This window comes from Macaca mulatta, chromosome 7 (genome assembly GCF_049350105.2).
Source record: "Macaca mulatta isolate MMU2019108-1 chromosome 7, T2T-MMU8v2.0, whole genome shotgun sequence".
NCBI classification, from domain to species: Eukaryota; Metazoa; Chordata; class Mammalia; order Primates; family Cercopithecidae; genus Macaca; species Macaca mulatta.
Window position 1 is genome coordinate 50018287 of NC_133412.1, and position 15640 is coordinate 50033926.

Sequence of the window (15640 nt, forward strand, 5' to 3'; positions counted from 1 at the left end):
TGATAACACATCCCTGTAGTCCCAGCTACTCCCAGCTATTCAGGAGGCTAAGGCGGGAGGATCACTTGAACCAAGGAGTTCAAGTTTAGCCTGGGCAATATAGTGAAACCCTTTCTCAAAAACCAAGGGCTACTGAAATTGAAATCATGATAATTTATATTCAGCTCGTAGGTACCTAATTGCTAGTTATACATACATGGCTTTGATGGGAAATTAAACATTCTGACAATACAGAAATTCATCAAGCAATTTGTCTTTGATGGTTGATTATTCAAGAACAGAGCTTGTAGCAAAAAAAGCAGAAATTAGATCCCACAGTCATCAGGTTCAGATTCTAAGGCATGCATTCTTACACTAATTTCTTCTTTGCTCAAATCTTAATTTTCATCAGCATTAGTAAGTGTCTGGGTACTCTGCCAGTCAAGAGAGATGTTACCAAAGGTACAAAGGAAAAGGATTTGAAAAGTATTGTCAGAAGAGCCAAGTTCATAATCAGACCCACAGGATCAATAATTTGGGGGAGTGTTTAGAGCAGTTTCGAGGATGACAGCAGTAGATCGAAGTAGAATTTCAGGACTGAGCATATGCCAAGGCACCCTTTTATGTGATATTCAACCTGTACCAGAAGGGAGGAGTCATTTAAAAGAGTTACGCAAGATGAAAGAGCTAGATCCAAATAAAGACATTATAAAAATTACTAATGGGGCTGAGCATGGTGGATTACAGGGATTCAGTTATTTAATTATTACTGAAAGAGCTCTTTTAGACTTAACCAAATTTTTAAATCAAATATTCTTATGCATACATAAAAGTAAGTTACACAAGGTAAATTTGTTGATCTTCCAAAATATCCCCCCTTACTATACACTAGAGTGGGGTTTTGGCATAATGGCAGACAGATAGATGGAATGGAATAGAGGGTCCAGGAAAAGAGCCATTTGATTATTACTCGATCTCAACAAAGGCACCAATTTAATTTAGTGGGGAAAGCAAGTTATTTTCAATAAAAGGTGATAAAATAGATACCCCTATGTGGGGAAAATGAACTATGATCCCCTACCTCACAGCATACACAAACTTAATTAAAAATGGATCACAGGCTGGGGATGGTGGCTCACACCTGCAATTCCAGCACTGTGGGAGGCCAAGATGGGAGGATCACTTGAGCCCAGGAGTTCAAGACCAGCATGGATAATACAAGGAAACCTCACTTCTCTCTTTTTTTTTTTTTTGAGATGGGGGTGGTTAATGGGTACAAAAAAAGTAGACTGAATAAGACGTACTATTTGAGAGCACAACAGGGTGACTATAGTCAATAATAGTTGTATATTTTAAAAGAACTTAAAAGAGTGTAACTGGATTGTTTACAACTCAAAGGATAAACGATTGAGAGTATGGATAACCCCATTCTCCATGATGTGCGTATTTCACATTGGACACCTATATCAAAACATCTCATGTACCCCATAAATATATGCACCTACTATGTACCACAGAAACTTAAAATTAGACTGGGCATGGTAGCTCATGCCTATAATCCCAGCACTTTGGGAGGCTGAGGCGGGTGAATCACTTGAGGTCAGAAGTTTGAGACCAGCCTGGCCAACACGGTCAAACTCCATCTCTACTAAAAATACAAAAATTTGCGTGGTGGCAGGCACCTGTAATCCCAGCTACTTGGGAGGCTGAGGCAGGAGGGTCACTTGAACCCGGGAGGTGGAGGTTGCAGTGAGCCAAGATCACGCTACTGCACTCCAGCCTGGGTGGAGGTTCTATCTCAAAAAAAAAAATTAAATTTAAATTTAAAAAATGAATAAACAGTTTTTAACAATATGAACTATTTAAATTAGTATATATACAACATTGCCATCAATTTTGACAGTAAATGAATATCGAAAATAACATAATAAAGTATATAATATTTGATTGTTTATTTTTTCTTTATTAAAGGCAGCTTGTTAAATGAATAAAAACATGATTTAATTTTCATATCTATATCTTCTAATAAAATTAATTTACATATCAGAAAAATAATTCACTGTCAGACAATGTGCCCAGGTTTTTGGCTTATAAATTAGGGGATCAGAAAGCAGGAAATAAATAATTTGCCTCAGTAAGTCTTTTACAATGGAGGTTAACTTTGAATTGACTCACAAAGCATGAGTTAGCCAGGCAGGGAAGTGGGGAGCATAGGCAAAGCACAGAGGTATGAAAGAGGATGACATATTGAACAAAGGGTTTATGGGGCTAGCGAAAGAAAATGTGCCACGATTACCTCACTTCCTGGTCCTCTACCATACTCTCTTCTTTCTGCAATGCCTTTCCCACTTCCCAATCCCTCTGCCTACTTCAAGGTCTAAACTTATATTTTACCATCCTGGAAATCTCTGACTTCTCAAATCTGGGTAAGATCCCCCTCCGTGATCCCATAACTCTCTGAGTTAATCTCATGTATCTCAAAGTACAGTTGACCCTTGAACAACATGGGTTTGAACTGCCCTGCTCCATCTATACACAGATACTATGTAGCCAAAGGCAGATGGAAAACACAGTGTTCTTGGGATGCAAACCCCATAGGTATGGAGGACCATCTGCAGGACTTGAGTATGTGCAGAGTATATGCGGATTTTGGTATTCTTGGAAGGTTGGGGGCATGGGGGAGGTGGGTCCTGGAACCAATCCCTTGAGTATATTGGGGTATGGCTCTATTGTTATTGTTTGTCCATTTGTCTGTCTGTTCCACTACAGTAAAAGCTCCTGCAATCTCAAACTCCTGGGCTCAAGGGTCCTCCCATATCAGCCTCCCAAGTAGGTGGGACTACAGGCACATGCTACCATGCCAAGCTAATTTTTAAAGTTTTTGTAGAGATGGGTCTCCCTATGTTGCCCAGGCTGGTCTCAAACTCCTGGGCTCAAGCTATCCTCCTGCCTCAGGCTTCCAAAGTGCTGCGATTATAGGTGCGCCACTGGCCCAGCCATCCTGACACTTTTTAAACCCATTCCATTTCACATGCTTCTGCCTCTGCTTTACCCTGTTGCCTCCAAGCTCTTCCCGTCCTATCTCTAAATTTACAAAACTCGATGCAATTTATCAGTACTGAACATACACAATTTTATGTAGGGTTTCTAAAAATGTGTCCAGGGCCCAGTGTGTGGTGGCTTATGCCTGTAATCCCAGCACTTTGGGAGGCCGAGGCAGGGGGATTACTTGAGCCCAGGAGTTCGAGACCAACCTGGGCAACACAGGAAGACCCCATCTCTACCTCTACCCAAAAGAAAATGTTGTGTCCAGTTTCTTTTTTAGCCCAATCCCCTCCTGTCTTCTAGTCTTATAATTATCCCAGTTATTCAGGTTTACTCACTAAGTCTTAGCTGACTTTCCTAAAACTAGACATACACCCCTTGCAATAACTGACTTTGTCCTATATCCATCCAATCCGAGGCTATAAATAGACATTTCTTTTTTTTTCTTGTTTGTAGAGACTTGCTGTACTTTTTAAAGATCTTGCTATATTGCCCAGACTGGTCTTGAACTCCTAGCCTCAAGCAATCCTCCCTCTTGGCCTCCCAAAGTGCTGGGATGACAGTTGTGAGCCACCACACCCAGCCAGACTTTTATTTATGGCCTGAATTTTTTACAAAGGTTTTTTTTGTGTGTCATAAAACTAGAAAAACTAGAGCCCCAGGGGAACTTTTGACGGATCTGAGCTAAAGGAGTGACAGTGGAAAGGAAGCTGTGGGACAAATGCAATAATATTTCAGACACGGAATAATGGAACTCAGCAGCTAACTGGTGCTGTGGGAATGCGGACAAAGGAAAGGGGAGAGGAAAAGATGTGAGGGTGTACCAGCTTGGAAAGGAAAAGAGCATGACTTTAGTTATTCATTTAACGAGTATTTCTTTTTTCTTTCCTTTCTTTCTTTTTTTTTTTTTTTGAGACAGGATCTTTGTTGCCCTGACTGGAGTGTGCAGTGGCACCATCACAGCTCACTACATTTCCCCAGGGAATGATGATACACTGGCTCAGTACAAATGGAAGAGCAGATATTGGGAAAAGAGGATGAGCTCCGCGACATGCTGTTTTGAGGGAATTTTTTTTTTTTTTTTTTTTTTTTTGTGGAGATGGAGTCTTGCTCTGTCGCCCAAGCTGGAGTGCAGTGGCACAACCTTGGCTCACTGCAACCTCCACCTCTCAGGTTCAAGCGATTCTCCTGTCTCAGCCTCCCAAGTGGCCGGGATTACAGGTGCATGCCACCACGCCTGGCTAATTTTTGTATTTTTAGTAGAGGTGGGGTTTCACCACATTGGCCGAGCTGGTCTCGAACTCCTGATCTCAGGTGATCCACCTGCCTTGGCCTCCCAAGGTGCTGGGCTTGCAGGCGTGAGCCACTGCCCCCAACCTGTTTTGAGGGATTTTAACAGACAATTAGGGTGTCCAGCAGAGCTGAGACTGGTGGCTCACCAGAGAGCTTTAAGAGTCATCTGCCCAGAGATAACAATTGAAATCATGAAAATGCATGATACAGTCAAGGGAAAATGGGAAAAGGGAAAGATAGCTAAAAATTAGACGTAAAGACGAGAGAGGTTTGTCTCGTCTTTACTTGTGGAACCCAGACTATGGAATTACAATGGAGGGATTAACTCTGAGTGGGAGAATCAGAACAATCTTGATTTGCTAGTGGCTAGTAGAGTAGACTCAGATCAGAGGTGATGTTGATGAGGGGAAAGGCAAGAAAGGACCTTTTCAAGGTCTCCTCAATTCAGCCTCTACATCAGGGGTCCCCAGTCCCCAGGCCAGAGACTGGTACTGGTCTGTGGTCTGTTAGGAACTGAGCCTCACAGCAGGAGGTGATCAGAGGACCAGCGGGCATTACTGCTTGAGCTCCACCTCCTGTCAGATCAGAAGCAGCATTAGATTCTCATGGGAGGCCGGGCGCGGTGGCTCAAGCCTGTAATCCCAGCACTTTGGGAGGCCGAGACGGGCGGATCACGAGGTCAGGAGATCGAGACCATCCTGGCTAACACGGTGAAACCCCGTCTCTACTAAAAATACAAAAAATTAGCCGGGCGTGGTAGTGCGTGCCTGTAGTCCCAGCTACTCGGAGGCAGAGGCAGGAGAATAGCGTGAACCCAGGAGGCGGAGCTTGCAGTGAGCCAAGATGGTGCCACTGCACTCCAGCCTGGGCGACAAAGCGAGACTCCGTCTCGAAAAAAAAAAAAAAAAAAGATTCTCATGGGAGTAGGAATCCTATTGTGAACTCCACCTCCTGTCAGATCAGAAGCAGCATTAGATTCTCATGGGAGTAGGAATCCTATTGTGAACTGCATATGTGAGGGATCTAGGTTGCACACTCCTTATGAGAATCTAATGCCTGATGATCTGAGGTGGAACGGTTTCATCCAGAAACCATCCCAACTCATTCTCCCCCTCCCCACCACCCCCCCACCCATTCCACGAAAAACTGTCTTCCACAAAACCAGTTTCTGGTACCAAGAAAGTTGGGGACTGCTGCTCTACACTACTGTCAGAGTTTTATTTGTCTAAATTGTATTTCTGACCAAGTCATCTTCCTTCTCCGGAACTTTTAATGGCTATGGAATGCTGTCAGGATTAAATCCACTGTTATGATCAGGGCCTTTTGCTTGCAAGGGATAGAGACTTATGTTATTTCAGAAAAACAAAAGTCTATGAAAGGGATATACAGAGCAAACCCATAAAAGCACAAAACCAAATTTCAAAAAGAGCAGAAATCAAGGGCCTGGCTACTCTCTCATCTCCCTCTCTTTCTCAGTGTTCTTCTACTCCTCTCAGAATGTCTGATCAGTTTTCCTCTTTGTTTGTCAGCTACTTCAGCTGCCTTATAACCTCTGTTTCCTCCTGACTGGAGTGTTGCACAAGACACATAATGGCCACCTCAGCCCTACTCCATCTAATGTTTGAGCTCTAGGACCCTCTCATTCTCCCGTCTATGCCAGTGGTGATCCTACTGTCCTCCAAAGCTCTATGCAAATCAAGATTGTTCTGATTCTCCCAGTCAGAGTTAACCCCTCCATTGTAATTCCATAGTCTGGGTTCCACAAGTACAGCTCTTACCACATCCAAACTCATGTTATGATTATTTATGCATGTTCAACACTCCCATGTATCTTGGAAGGCACATGCCATATCTTAGCTCTTTTGTTTTTGTTTTTTGAGATGAAGTCTTGCTCTGTCACCCAGGCTGGAGTGCAATGGCACCATATCGGCTTACTGCAACCTCCACCTCCTGGGTTCAAGCGATTCTCCTGCCTCAGCCTCCCGAGTAGCTCAGATTACAGGTGCCCGCTACTACACCAGGCTAATTTTTGTATTTTTAATAGAGACAGGATTTCACCATGTTAGTTAGGCTGGCCTCAAACTCCTGACCTCAGGTGATCCACCTGCCTAGGCCTCCCAAAGTGCTGGGATTATAGGCATGAGCCACTGCGCCTGGCCATATCTTAGCTCTTTTAACTGACTTTATCATATCACTGTAATGGTATAGACACACACATATATGTGTGTGTGTGTGTATATATATATGCAGTTTGTATGCTAATTATAAACTATTCCCATGAATTTACACATCAGATCTCTTAAAAGGCTGTTTTTTAATCTGTGTGATGATGGTGTTGATTAAAACGTATATAAAACTTCCAACTCCATGATTTTATTTTGTTAGAAAAAATTGACACACCTTCAGCAGTCACATTTTAAAAATAACATTTAAACTATTATTTTTCTATAGTGTACTAGACTGAGAGCCTTACAGATCTACAGATATAAAATGAAATAGCAACTGCCCTTCATTCTGTCTTCAATATATTTTTCCCCCAATGAAACTTTAGGGATATTTGTATCCATCTCTCCATTACAGGCCGGTAGAACAGGAAGAACAAAACTAACGACTTGTATGTAACTCCTAACACTTGAGGGTTTTAGACCTTTTACAAATAAGGGACAACAGGATTGGACCCATTTTAGGGACACAAAGTTCCACTCAAGATAGAAAGTGACTCAAGATATACCTTGGAAACCTTGCTAGTGCTAGGCCACACTGGGTGATGTCCTCAGCAATTTTTTTTTGAGGCAGATTCTTGCTCTTTTGCCCAGGTTGGAGTGCAGTGGGACAATCTTGGCTCACTGCGACCTCCACCTCCTGGACTCAAGCAATCCTGCCATCTCACCCTGCCGGTAGCTGGGACTATAGGTGTGTACCACCATGCCCAGCTAATTTTTGTATTTTTAACAGAGACAGTCTTTCACTATGTTGGTCAGGCTGGTCTCAGACTCCTGGCCTCAAGTGATCCCTCTTCCTCGGCCTCTCAAAGTGCTGGGATTACAGACATGAGTCACTGCAACTGGCTGTCCTCAGCGTCTTTGTGAAAATGCACTGAGTAGGCATCAGTTGGGCACAGTGCTGAGCAAGGCACTAACAATAACAATAAGGAATTACAAGATTTCTATCTGGTGTTATAAAGAAGGAAATGCTACTAAAAGAAGGAAAATATGTGGTATGTGTTTTCATCTGTATTAGCATAGACTGTGTCTCAGAGCAAATGTATGAAACCGGTGCCTCTGGAGAGGGATATTGGGTGGGTAAGGCATAGGATGGCAGGGAGATTCCCTGTATATCCTTTTGTGTGTTTTGTATTTTGTACCATGTAAATATGTTCCCCCTATAACATTTTTTAGTTTTTTAAAAAAGTCTGTGTCATTTCCTTTAATTCTTACAATAATGCCACGAGGAATGTATTGTTAATATCTCCTTTACCATGGGAGCTGTTTGATTAGGGCTCTTCCCACTTTAAGCTTATATCAAGGTTGGTTAAACTCATGAAAAAACATCAGAAGTCCTATCCAGGGTTAGACCAATAGTCCAGGGCCTCCGATATTGGGATTTTTAGATCAAAATTGGACAAATTTATAGGGATATGACAGCTATATGTGGTTTAAGGCCCGTTCAGTGGGGACTCCTTCTGCCTAGACTACATCTGCCTGCCCCAGGCATCCTGAGAGCTGCATCGGACTAGGATTATCTTGAGTCTAACCTGGCCCCTTAGGCCTCATTCCTAAAGAGTTGATGGTGATACATTTTATGGCACAGCTGCTCATGTTGACCAAATCCACAAAAATAATCCGAAATCCCCTGAAGGGAGGTGGGACAATGATGAAATGAGTGTATAAATCCTTTACAGAAAGCGATTCAGGTCTTATGTTATTCTGCACTGGAATTTCCCAGTGGGCTTTGCTCACTCCTTGCCTTCTTCCCATTCTCTTCCTGCTTGAGTCCTCTATATCTTATTTTCCTTCCTTGACTAATAGCCAGGCTATACCCTCCAGGAACCCCAGAGCACAGATCCCTGTGACATTTCTGTCCTGTGGCCGTCCACTAACATTTGGCTTCATAAAATGTTAGTGACATATTACTGTGATACAGGTTTCCAAAACACACAATTCGCTGATGCTAGGAGTGGACTCTTCGGTGGTAAGAGCACAGTCTAAATGTCTTACCTCTGTTTGGAGTGCCCTTTGGATCTTTCTCTTAGATTCCTTTTTTTTTTTTTTTTTTTTTTTTGAGACGGAGTCTCGCTGTGTCTCCCAGGCTGGAGTGCAGTGGCGTGATCTCGGCTCACTGCAAGCTCCGCCTCCCAGGTTCACGCCATTCTCCTGTCTCAGCCTCCCAAGTAGCTGAGACTACAGGCGCCCGCCACCACGCCCGGCTAGTTTTTTGTATTTTTAGTAGAGACGGGGTTTCACCATGTTAGCCAGGATAGTCTCGATCTCCTGACCTCGTGATCCACCCGCCTCGGCCTCCCAAAGTGCTGGGATTACAGGCTTGAGCCACCGCGCCCGGCCAGATTCCTTTTTTTTTTTTGGAGTTGGAGTCTTACTCTGTTGTCCAGGCTAGAGTGCATGATCTTGAGTCATTGCAGCCTCCGCATCCTGGGTTCAAGTGATTCCTGTGCCTCAACCTCCCGAGTAGCTGGAATTACAGGCACATGCCACCAAGCTTGGCTAGTTTTTGTATTTTTAGTAGAGATGGGGTTTCGCCATGTTGGCCAGACTGGTCTCAAACTCCCAACCTCAGGTGAGGAAACTGAGAACTAGCGAGGTGAAGTGCTGTTCCTCAAGAGTAAGGATAGAATCCTATTCATTGTGATACTTCCAGCACCTAGCACAGTGCCAGGTGCCTAGTGGGTGCTCAATAAATATTTGTCAAATGTAAAAATTCATTGCTTATTGTACATAGTATACTGCTTTGCATGCCAATACATTTTTAAATTGAAATTATTTGACCAAGGTCGAATGCAGCCAAAGGGTGGCAAGGCTGGAAACAGACCACAGATGTGTGGCCATCCTGAAAAGGGCTCTCATTATCACACTGGAACTGTGCCTGTGCCTCTGGAAATGCCTACAATCATCTAGCCCCCTTCAGTTTGGGTTTTTTTTTTTTTGGTGGAGTCTTGCTGTGTCGCCCAGGCTGGAGTGCAGTGGCGTGATCTTGGCTCACTGCAATGCCATGTTGCCCAGGCTGCAGTGCAGTGGCACAATCACAGCTCACTGCAGCCTCAACCTCCTGGGCTCAAGTGATCCTCCCATCTAGGCCTCCCAAATAACTGGGACCAAAGGTGCACACCACCACACCCAGCTAATTTTTTTTTTTTTTAATTTTTAGTAGAGATGAGGTCTCACTATGTTGCCCAGGCTGGCCCCCTTGACGTTGAATGCAGTTTAATAATGGAGATTTCTGTGCCTACATCCTTTTCTTAGCCCACTGCCTTATCCTAGAAAGGAATGATAATTGGATTTGAATGTGCATGGCCAACTTTCAATTAACCCTAGAACTAGAAAGAGGCAATGATGCGAATAATCCAAGAGTCACTGTGTTTGGCCAGTGCTATTCCTACCTGATAGTGGCTGACTGACTTATTTTCCTAAAGAAAGTTTGCTTAGGAGAGTATTAAAAATCCATTAACCTTCCTTGAGTTTACATTAGCCAGACAGTGGCAGGAGGCCAGGGGAAGGACAAAGCATTGTTCAGAGCCAATAAGTGAACATACAAGTAACTATGAAGTAATTATACCTCTAACAATGAAGACAAAGGTCAAAGAAATAGTGATTCTTCCCATTATGATAAACGATGTTATGTAATATAAGAATGTTCCAAAAATGAAAAAGATTCTTTGCATTCTAGGTGCAAAAGGTTAAATACTTGATGTTCTTGTCAGAGATCTTTTAGTTGCAAGGAAGAGAACTCCAACTAGCTCAAGAGTGAGGAGTTTATCATCTTTACAAGCATCTAGAAGTAAACTAAGTATAGCCATGGTCAAATGGGCGAGAATGCCTTATTAGGAACCAAAGCTACCCCTTGGTCTCTCAGGACCCACCCTTCTCTCATCTCTTTTCCTGCATCTGCTTCATTCTCCTGTTATTTCCAATTCATTCTCTTAGTGTTCCAGTGTTCCAAAAGAGAAAATGTGATTGGCCCAGCTAGGAAGAGATGTCATTCTTGAGCCAAACATTAAAGATGCATACTATAGTCTGGGTGTGGTGGCTCACGCCTATAATCCCAGCACTTTGGGAGGCCGAGGCGGGTGGATCACTTGAGGTCAGGAGTTTGAAACCGGCTTGGCCAACATGGTGAAACCCCATCTGTACTAAAAAAAAATACAAAAATTAACCAGATATGGTAGTGTGTGCCTGTAGCCCCTGTAGCTACTCAGGAGGCTGAGGCAGGAGAATTGCTTGAACCAGAAAGGCAGAGGTTGCAGTGAGCCCAGATCACACCACTGCATTCCAACCTGGGCAACAGAGCAAGGCTCTGTCTCAAAAAAAAAAAAAAAAAAAAAAAAAGAGGTAAAGACACATACTACAGATAAGGATGGTAGTTTCATCTAAGCCACGGATGATCAAAGCTCTGTCTTTGAGCAGGTGCTAGGGAGGGGAACAGATTCACTTAGAAAAGGATATGGGAGAGGCAATGACTGTCATTTCTTTATTGTAAAAGCAACACACACTTATTTTGAAAAATTTAAACATCAAATATTGTGTGTAGAAAGTATGACTCTCAGTTCACCAACTCAACTATATAGAAATTATAAGTGTTTTCTACAACAAATTAATTTCTAACTTCATGACCCAATTCCCCAATCTGCTGGGCTCCAGGGAAATGTCACCACAGTCTTTCCTGATGTTTACGCCTTTCCCGGGGCTTATTTCACACTCTTGAGCCCTATATGGTGCCAAGAGGCCATATAGAAGCCTGAGAGATAAAGACTACCATAACTTTAGCATATATTTCTTTCTTTTTTTTTTTTTTTTTTGAGACAGAGTCTCGCTCTGTCACCCAGGCTGGAGCGCAGTGGCGCGATCTCCACTCACTGCAAGCTCCACCTCCTGGGTTCACGCCATTCTTCTGCCTCAGCCTCCCGTGTGGCTGGGACTACAGGCGCCCGCCACCGTGCCCAGATAATTTTTGTATTTTTAGTAGAGACAGGTTTCACCGTGTTAGCCAGGATGGTCTCGATCTCCTGACCTCGTGATCCGCCCGTCTTGGCCTCCCAAAGTGCTGGGATTACAGGCGTGAGCCACCGTGCCGGCCTTTAGCACATATTTCTGTTTATGTATGTATGATATAGTATGTATGGTTCTTTCTTTCCTTCTTTTTTCTTTTCTTTTGAGATGGAGTCTCACTCTGTCTACTAGGCCCCCATGCAGTGGCGCAATCTTGGCTCACTGCAACCTCCGCCTCCTGGATTCAAGCCTCAGCCTCCCGAATAGCTGGGATTACAGGCACCTGCCGCCACGCCTGGTTAATTTTTGTATTTTTAGTAGAGATGGGGGTTTCACCATGTTGGACAAGCTGGTCTTGAACTCCTGACCTTGTGATCCACCCACCTTGGCCTCCTGAAGCGGTAGGATTACAGGCGTGAGCCACCACGCCTGGCTGGTTATTTCTATATATGACCATCATTTTCTTTTCTTTCTTCTTTTCTTTCTTTTTATTTGAGACAGGGTCTTGCTCTGTCGCCCAGGCTGGAGTGCAGTGGCGCAATCACTGCTCACTGCAGCCTCGACATCCCAGGCTCAAGTGATCCTCCCACCTCAGCCTCCCAAGTAGCTGAGACTGTACCTGGCTAATTTTTGTATTTTTAGCAGAGAGAGGATTTCGCTATGTTGCACAGGCTGGTCTTGAATTTCTGTGTTCAAGAGATCTGCTTGCCTTGGCCCCACAAAGTGTTGGGCTTATAGACATGAGCCATGGCGCCCAGCCTGTTTTCTCTCTCTCTGTGTGTATGTGTGTGTGTGTGTTTTGAGACAGAGTTTCCCTCTTGTTGCCCAGGCTGGAGTGCAATGGCGCAATCTTGGCTCACTGCAAACTCCGCCTCCCAGGTTCAAGTGATTCTCCTGCTTCAGCCTCCTGAGTAGCTGGAATTACAGGCATGCACCACCATGTCCAGCTAATTTTGTATTTTTAGTAGAGAGAGGGTTTCTCCATGTTGGTCAGGCTGGTCTCAAACTCCCGACCTTAGGTGATCCGCCCACCTCGGCCTCCCAAATTGCTGGGATTACAAACATGAGCCACCGCGCCCAGCCCAGCCCGACTATTTTCTATATACACACATTTATAATCTTTCAAAACAAAAAAATCAGGGCATGATGTAACCACTATTTTATAAATTTTTCAATTGATAATATATTAGGGGCATCTTTTCATGTGCACCTATAAAGAGCTAATAGTCTATTTTTATTCCATTTTTTATTATTTATCTCTTTGAGACAGGATCTCACTCTGTCACCCAGGCTGGAGTGTAGTGGCATAAACACGGCTTACTGAATCCTCAACCTCCCTGGCCCAAGCAATCTTCCCACCTCAGTCCCCCGAGTAGCTAGGACCTCAGACATGCGCCACCACACCTGACTAATTTTTGTGTTTTTTTGTAGAGATGGGGTTTCACCATGTTGCCCAGGCTGGTCTCAAATGCCTGACCTCAAGTGATCCACCCGCCTCGGCCTCCCAAAGTGTTGGATTACAGGCGTGAGCCACCATGCCAGGCCAGTGCAATATGACATATTTTGTAAAGAGAGAAACAGAATGATCATCATTTGGAGATGATAGGATGTTTACCTAGAAAATCTAAGAGAAATTGGCCAACAGAATGATTAGAATTTAAATAATTCAGTCAGCCGGGCGCGGTGGCTCAAGCCTGTAATCCCAGCACTTTGGGAGGCCGAGGCGGGTGGATCACGAGGTCAGGAGATCGAGACTATCCTGGCTAACACGGTGAAACCCCGTCTCTACTAAAAATACAAAAAACTAGCCGGGCGTGGTGGCGGGCGCCTGTAGTCTTAGCTACTCGGGAGGTTGAGGCGGGAGAATGGCATGAACCCGGGAGGCGGAGCTTGCAGTGAGCCGAGATCACGCCACTGCACTCCAGCCTGGGAGACACAGCGAGACTCCGTCTCAAAAAAAAAAAAAAAAAAAAAATAAAAAAATAAATAATTCAGTCAAATGACCAGATAAAAGGTAAATACATTGAAAAAATAATTTATTCATTAGCAATAACAAATCAGAAAATAAAGTGAAAAAATGTGATTCAGAAAGCAAGTAGGTTAATGTATATAAAGCACCTAGCACAGTTCCTGGTAGATGGGAGGTTATAGAAATAAGCTGTAATAATCTTAGTTATTGATTTTATAGATTTTAGGGATGAAATTACTGAGACAAAATATACAACCATGTTTAAGCTTCTTGATTCATATACTCAAATTATTCTTTTTTTTTTTTTTTTTTTGAGACAGAGTTTCGCTTTTGTTGCCCAGACTGGAGTGCAATGGCGTGATCTCAGCTCACTGCAACCTCTGCCTCACTGCAACCTCCGGATCCAGCAATTCTCCTGCCTCAGCCTCCCAAGTAGCTGGAATTACAGGCACCTGCCACCACGCCCAGCTAATTTTTGTATTTTTAGTAGAGACGGGGTTTTGCCACGTTGATCAGGCTGGTCTCAAATTCCTGACCTCAAGTGATCTGCCTGCCTTGGCCTCCCAGAGTGCTGGGATTACAGGCATGAGCCACCACACCCGGCCTCTTTTAACTTTTAGTTGAAGTGTAACATGCATATAGATACTTTGGGAGGCTGAGGCAGGCAGATCACTTGAGGTCAGGAGTTCAAGCCCAGCCTGGCCAACAGAGTGAACTCTCATCTCTACTAAAAATACAAAAATTAGCCGGGCATGGTGGCGGGCACCTGTAGTTCCAGCTACTTGGGAGGCTGAGGCAGGAGAATTGCTTCAACCTGGGAGGCAGAGGTTGCAGTGAGCCGAGATCACACCACAACTCTCCAGCCTAGGTGACAGAGCAAGACTCTGCGTCAAAAAAGAAAAACAAAACAAAAACCATGCGTATAGAAAAACTGTGCATACAGAAAGCTGGTCATCAGTGCATAGATCAAGAAAGAACCTTTACAGCACCCCAAGAGCCCTTCGCATGTCTCCTTCCAATACCTAGCCATCTTCCTCCCCAGAGTGTTTCTGACTTCTAACAACACAGATTAGTTTTGCCTGTTTTGCACTTCATATGAATAGAATCATACATATGTACTCTTTTGTGTTTGGATTCTTTTGCTCAGCATTATGTAGATAATATTCATCCCTCTTTGCTCAGGTGGTTGTAGATTACTCGTATTGCTGTATAGTATTTCATTGTATAAATAGACCGCAATCTTCCATTCTTCTGTTGATGGGCATTTGGGTAGTTTTGAACTTGGGGCTATTATGGAGTGCTGCTGTGAGCACGCTGATACATGTCCTTTGGGGGCCGTATGGAACATTTTGAACCCAGCACTGCTAGGGTATCTTGAAGACCAGTGGCTTTTAGCACATTGGCTTATAGTGTTCTGGGCTATAGATACTGGCATATTCATAGTGGGCCCTGTCAGCAGTGGCAGTGGTATAGCAGCGCCCTTAAATGGCTTCATGAGTAGAGGACATTGAAAAGAGGGAACCAGAGCAAAAAAGGAAGAAAAAGATGGACGCTGTATGAAGGACCATGACTGACAGACTGGTTCATGAGCCTATTGAGACAACCCTGGCATGAACTCCAGGCTACTGGCTACTGATAGGGATATAATTTTAAATTATAGCCACAACCAATAGAGTTCTGGAGACATCTGAGTTGCCCGCTTTTAAAATTTTTATTTTAAGTTCAGGGGTACATGTGCAGATTTGTTATATAGATAAACCCATGTCATGGGGGTTTGTTGTACAGATTATTTCATCACCCAGGTATTAAGCCTAGTACTCAATAGTTGTTTGTCCTGACTCTCTCTCTCCTCCCACCCCCCACCCTCCGATAGGCCCCAATGTCTGTTGTTCCCCTCTATGTGTCCATGTTCCCACTTATAAGCAGGAACATGCAGTATTTGGTTTTCTGTTGCTGCATTAGTTTGCTAAGGATAATGGCCTCCAGCTCCATCCATCTTCTTGCAAAGCACATGATCTTGTTCTTTTTTATAGCTGCATAGTATTCCATGGTGGATGTGTACCACATTTTCTTTATCCAGTCTACGATTGATGGGCATTTATGTTGGTTCCATGTCTTTGCTATTGCAAATAGT